The sequence below is a fragment of the Miniopterus schreibersii genome, assembly GCF_964146895.1.
Source record: "Miniopterus schreibersii genome assembly, chromosome: 1".
Classification (NCBI taxonomy): Eukaryota; Metazoa; Chordata; class Mammalia; order Chiroptera; family Miniopteridae; genus Miniopterus; species Miniopterus schreibersii.
The window spans coordinates 9,627,369-9,633,368 of record NC_138101.1 but is presented as its reverse complement, the minus strand read 5'-3'; the positions used below and the strand labels follow the sequence as shown (position 1 = coordinate 9,633,368).

The 6,000-nt window shown below is 41.4% G+C and overlaps 1 pseudogene across 1 annotated transcript in view; it reads left to right on the top strand.

Moving 5' to 3' along the window:
- The first annotated feature begins 2,508 nt into the window (after positions 1–2,508).
- The window catches only part of LOC308566483 (oligoribonuclease, mitochondrial pseudogene), a 92,997-nt pseudogene continuing 89,505 nt past the window's right edge, over positions 2,509–6,000 (top strand). Inside the window, exon 1 of the transcript in view lies at positions 2,509–3,121. The product of the transcript in view is annotated as an oligoribonuclease, mitochondrial pseudogene (transcript). The remainder of the gene's footprint in view (positions 3,122–6,000) is intronic.

Sequence of the window (6,000 nt, the reverse complement as noted above, 5' to 3'; positions counted from 1 at the left end):
ATGGAAAGAAATGGAAGCTGTCCTGAGGTGTGGGGTGGGTAAAGATATTCAATTTATTAGCTACTTTGAACCTGGGGTATATGCGTGATCTCCATTTGGTCAATGATGTCTAGTTGGTAGTCCCAAGTGTAGGCTGAAGAGCTGAGCTTGAGGCTGGAAATGAAACTTTAAATGTTAACCACACAAAAGTCACTGCTGAATCTGTGGGACTTATGTGAGGTCACCCCAAGAGATTATGAGGGTCAGAAGAGGAAGTTCTGAGTATTGGGCTGCTAAGAAAAAGTTGGTTTCTCTCATTCTTTGTGTCTTTTCACTTACTTAGTGTCAGGAGAGACAGGTTCTCACCCACAAATACTGAAGGATTTTGACATATCTGGTTTTAAAAAAAATTGTCTTTGACGTTAATTTTGCTCTGACTTCTCAAATTTATTTAGGGACAACTTTATTGTTCTCATAGTCACTCTTATCCATAAAGAAGAAAGAAAAAAAGGATTTGATTAAAGTTAGTGCAGCTGGAGAGAAAAAAATACCAGCAACCAATTATGTCACATTTTCCTAAAGGTTCCCTGAGTTCATTTCTTGTTATTTTGAGTATGGGTGAAAAGAGACAGCAACTGAAATCACCTTCGAGTTGCTTGGCCCCAAATTCAGCTTCCTAAATTTAACTGAAATAAGCATAACTCCTTTTTGAGCCAAGAATTAAGGCAGTGAATTCAGCCATCAATTCCCATTGCATGTGATGTGAAATCTAACAAATTTTCAAACAAGCACTCTGGAAACAATTAAAAGTAAGCAAGCTGCCCTGATCAAAGGCTGCTGATGTTTTAAATTGCATTTTGGTCACCCACAACTAGTCTTCCAGAATGTGCCTGGCCCTGCTGGGGCCTGGAGCATAAAAAAAGAAAGTTTTTGTGGTCCTGCCCAGTGTGAGTTTAAGGCTGTGGGTCATTAGGAAGCAAACACATTAGGACTAAAAAAATAATTGTTTGGTTTATAGTCACTTGGGGCTTCAGCCTGAATCAGACCTCAGCTGTGGTGTGGTAATAGTACATGCAGTTCACTGGTATCTCACTGTCAGAAGCACATGGGATAACATTAACTTCCCAAACAAACATGCAGTTCCTGTTAATTTCAGAAAGACAAGTACCATCGTATTTACAAAACATACTTTGGATTTCCACGCAAACCTGGGAGATATAAATAAACATGTTTTGTGTAACATTTCAGCTCTGCAAATCCTCTCTGTTCTGGACACAATTTAAAGTTTGGGATTGTGGGTGATCTTTATCTCATGGTCAGGAATCAACCACATTTGACGGTGCATGGCTAAGAAATGGAGGGCCCACTTCACTCTGGTCCATCCAAGGAATGTTTTAATGCTGTTTATGACTTTAGACAAGACCCCAACTTTGGCTTACACATGTATTTTTGGTGCAGGGAACTCATAATATGATGCAATAATAATAATATAATAAAAAGTAGGATGAGTCAAGGCCTGTTGGCCTACATCCATGTCAGTAAACATATACTTATGAACTTGCAGTGATGGAAGGAAGTGTAACTCTCTAGTTCAAACCCTCACTTTACAGAAGAGGGAAACATGGCCAGATAATTTGAGATAACTTGCTGATGGTCTCAGAGTTCATCAGTGGCAGATACAGGACTGGAGACTGGGAGTTTGACTTCCCACTAACATTCTTTCCAAGGCACCATATTGCCTCCATAATAAAAAATAGAAAAAATAAAGTCCAAGGAGTATTAGGCATGTGAAAAAATAAACTATACTGTAGTAGTATATAAGCAAGTTATAATTGCCTGAGATTTACAGAGTTCACTGCGTTAGTACTTAAATTTAGTCTTCAAAAGTTCTTAATCCTCAGGCTTGAACCCAAGTATTATCTCTATTGAATGACCCCTTGCAATGAAATAGATTGTGTGGTTGGTTAAATTAGTAATCCCAATGCTGCCTTCCCCTAGAGTATTATATTATTACATATCCATGCCCCTGTGTTGTTCTTGTGGTGGGTGGAATATTCTTCCCTGCACCTTAACTTTGGGCTTGATGTGACTTAGAGAGTTAAGGGTTGTCCAAAGATTTGCATGTTAGCAAACATGATGGTAGAGACTTGAAGGGCGCTTGCACTATCAAACTTGCCCTTCTCGTTCCTGCCTTTCCCCGTGAGAATATACCTAGGGCAGCCACTGGTGTTACCCAGAATCAAAGTCAGTCGCAGCCAAGTCCAGCCTAGGGTAGCTGAACCCCAGCCGACTGCAGATGTGGGAGTGAGAAGCCATTGCTTACCATCAGTGCCTTTAAGACCAGGTAGTAGTTGATTAAACAATGTTACTATGATAACAGTGACTGAGGTATACTATTATCAGTGTGAATTCACTTATGTGACACTTTACTTTCTATAGCAGAAAATAAATGAAGTCTTGGCTGTCATGAGGTGCAGGTGGGTTCCATGGGCAGTTTGGGGCACAGGGTGTCCATGAAGATGGGCAGCCATGGCAGCCAGGGAGAGCTTGGCCCAGCGGATGGCCTGGATGGACCTGGAGATTATAGGATTGGACATTGAGAAAGACCAGATTATTGAGCTGGCCTGTCTGATAATGGGCTCTGATCTCAATATTTTGGCTGAAGGTCCTAACCTGAGTATAAAACAGCCAGATGAGTTACTGGCCAGCAGGTCAGATTGGTGTAAGGAGCATCGTGGGAAGTCTGATCTAACCAAAGCAGTGACTCGTGACTGAGAGTACAATGACATTGCAGCTGGCAGGCTATGAATTTCTGTCCTTTGTAGGACAGCAGACTCCTCTGGGGCTCTGTCCACTTGCAGGAAATTCGGTTCATGCAGATAAGAAGTTTCTTGACACATACATGCCCCAGTTCATGAAACATCTTCATTATAGAATAATTGTTGTGGGCACTGTTAAAGAACTGTGCAGACGCTGGCATCCAGTAGATTATGAATTTGCACCAAAGAAGGCTGCTTCTCACAGGGCGCTGGGTGACATTAGCAAAAGCATCAGAGAACTTCAGTTTTACTGAAACAACATCTTCAGGCAGAAAACAGATGAGAAGGGGAAAATCATGGGAGACGGGGAGAGAGGGAAGACTGTGAGTCGGTTCCGGCACTTGTGCTGCCACCACACAGGTCTCTGGGAGCAGCTCTGGTGGTGTTCACTCGGGTGGCTTGGCAGGCACCCCCTCTCCCTTACCTCGCCTCTCCAGGTTACTCAAGCACACAGCACCGGACATATTACTTTTCTCCTAACGTGCTGTTTTCATTTATGACACAGCAGCTCCTTTGTAAGTTCCGGGTCATGTCCATCCCTTGGTACAAATGGGCATTTGCTTTTAGACCATTTCTTTTGTTTTTTAGAAAAGAACAAAGCTAGTTCTATTGAAATGCAAAAAAAAAAAAAAGAAAGAAAGAAAAGAAAAGAAAGAAAAGAAAAGAAAAGAAAAGAAAAGAAAAGAAAAAAGAAAAGAAAAAAGAAAAGAAAAAAGAAAAGAAATGAAGTCTTGACTTCAAAGACCCGGAGCTAGGTGTAAATGTTGCCCAGCTGACTGATGCCAAGTGCTTCACTTATTCAACTTTCCCTCATTGCTTTACATCCCTGGAAGACTGAGTGATGCATTTTTAATAATTCTTATACTTCCCTTCACAGGTAGTTTGTTATGGACTGAATGTGAACCCCCCCAAATCATAGGTTGAAATTCTAACCCCCAATGTAATGGTATTTGGAGATGAGGCCTTTGGGAGATAATTAGGTTTGGATGAGGTCATGAAGGTAAGACCCCCAATGGGATTATTGTCCAAATTAAAGAAAGAGAGAGAGAGAGATAGAGAGCGAGCGAGCGAGCTCTACCGTGTGAGGCCACTGAGATATTAGCTGTCTGCAGCCAGGAAGAAGCTCCTCACCAGGAACAGAATCTGCTAGCACCTAACCCATAGCTTCCAGAACTGTGCAAGATGAATATCTGTTGTTTCGCCACCCAGTCTTTTGTTGTAGTAGCCCAAGTGGACTAATGAACAGTTCAATGATATCAAGTGTTTAAAAGCATGGTCCTTGAGTGTGTAAACCTGACCTTCTTTACAGCTTACCAAATTTATCTTCTCAGCCAAAATAAGAAGATGCGTAAGAGATACATTTTCTCCAAAGACTTCCATTTCAAGTAATATTTTTGTACCCCATTATATATCAGCCTGGCTGATCAAACCCATAGTCCACTTCAGGATGGGTATCCCAACAAGGTGGGTTTCCAGGCCCCTTTATGTAAAATTGCATCTCCCCTGGATTTCTCCTGTCTTCCTATCCCCTTTATCTTTCTGCTCAGAAACCGTGTAACACATTTTTATTTTACTTACTTTTCTAACTTCCTGTCTTTCTATCATAATGTAAGGCCTCTTCATTAGACATGTTTACCTGTTTTACCTTGTTATTGGTATTATTACTGTTTCTCATTGCTGTATTAACTAATGTCTAAAAGAATGCCTAGCAAGTGCAGTTCTGAAAACAAAAATGTAGAATGAATGAATTCATGAGAAGTTCGAGGCATGTAGAAGACAATCCTGCTTGCTTTATTTGAGACTTTGAAGTTTCTACAAGGGAATAATGCTGAAACTGAAGATTGAAGTGTGTTTAAATGTTGGCTTCATGTAGGTCAAGGGATGCTCTAAGACAATCAGTGAGGCCTGAGATAGGAAGGATGGTGCACACACACACACACACAAAGCTCAGGACCCAGTATCCACGTGGATGTTGTGAGAGTGGAACTAGTTCATGCTGGGTGTACTTCTCGATGCTTTCGCTTCATCTGGATTTGTTGCAAGAACAGGTAGATAAGGAAATAACATTTCTGCAGCCAGATATTTGATGAAACTCATTCAGCCTTGGCATCAAAGAAGAAATAGTATGTGGTAAGGGTGCAAATTCAGGAATTCAAAGCAGAAATGTTCATTGTCAGGAAGGTGGCCCTGAGGGGTGGGGAAAGTCCTGGGTCTTGGGAAGCAAGTTAGAGAGGCCAGGAAGAGAGTGACTTTCCAAGCCATACATCCTCAGCTTCAGGTTACAATTAGCCTTGATATTGGAATCACAGGTGGGAGGAGGTAACTACACCTTCAAAGATGGGGGGGGGGTAGATGTTTTGTGGAGGTGGCATGGTTCCTGGGAAGAGAGGCCATACATTGAAGCAGGGATGGAAGCATCCAAACAGAATGATTGGAACAAAGCTAATTATATTTTAATTATGAACAGAGGCTATTTTAATAATTCCATAATCATTTATTGAAAGCTTACTCTCTGTGGGCATATGCGGACTCATTTGGTCTTTGTCATAATCCCATGTGGCAAATGGTATTTTTAAATTATTTCTTAAGAGGGAAATGGAGTTAAAGAGGTTAAGTAACATAGCTCACATCACTCAACTAGAATGCAAAAAAGTAGAAAGCATTTATCTATTAAAATTTTTTTTCTCTCATTTGGTAACGAATAAACATTGAGCATCTGCTAGCCCTGTGCTAGCCCGAGGAACATATTGTGAATAAATTTGACAAATACTTGGCCTCATGGACCTGCCTCTAAGTGCAGCCTAAATCCCCAGGCTGCTGGACACCTGAGCCTATGCTTCGATCAACCTATGGGTGAGAGGGAGAAGGAGAGGATGGGTGGGATGTGAGTAGAGGGGAGGAAAGATCCATTACAACTGCAGTTCTCCAGACAGGAAAGGCAGGGGAAAGGAATTATTTGCCTTGATCCAACAGCAGGTGGAAATTCATGAATTTATCTAGTCCATTGATTCAACAAATATGTATAGAGTACTTACTTGCGATGGTTCTGACCCTGATTGAGGTGCCAAGGGTACTGTCATAAGCAAGGCACTGAATGAGTAATTCAGTAATTTTGGATAGTAACAGAGACTGTGACAAAGAGTGACTAGGTTTTCTGAGAGCAGCATTAGACAGGGGGTCAGGGGATGCTATCTCAGAGCTG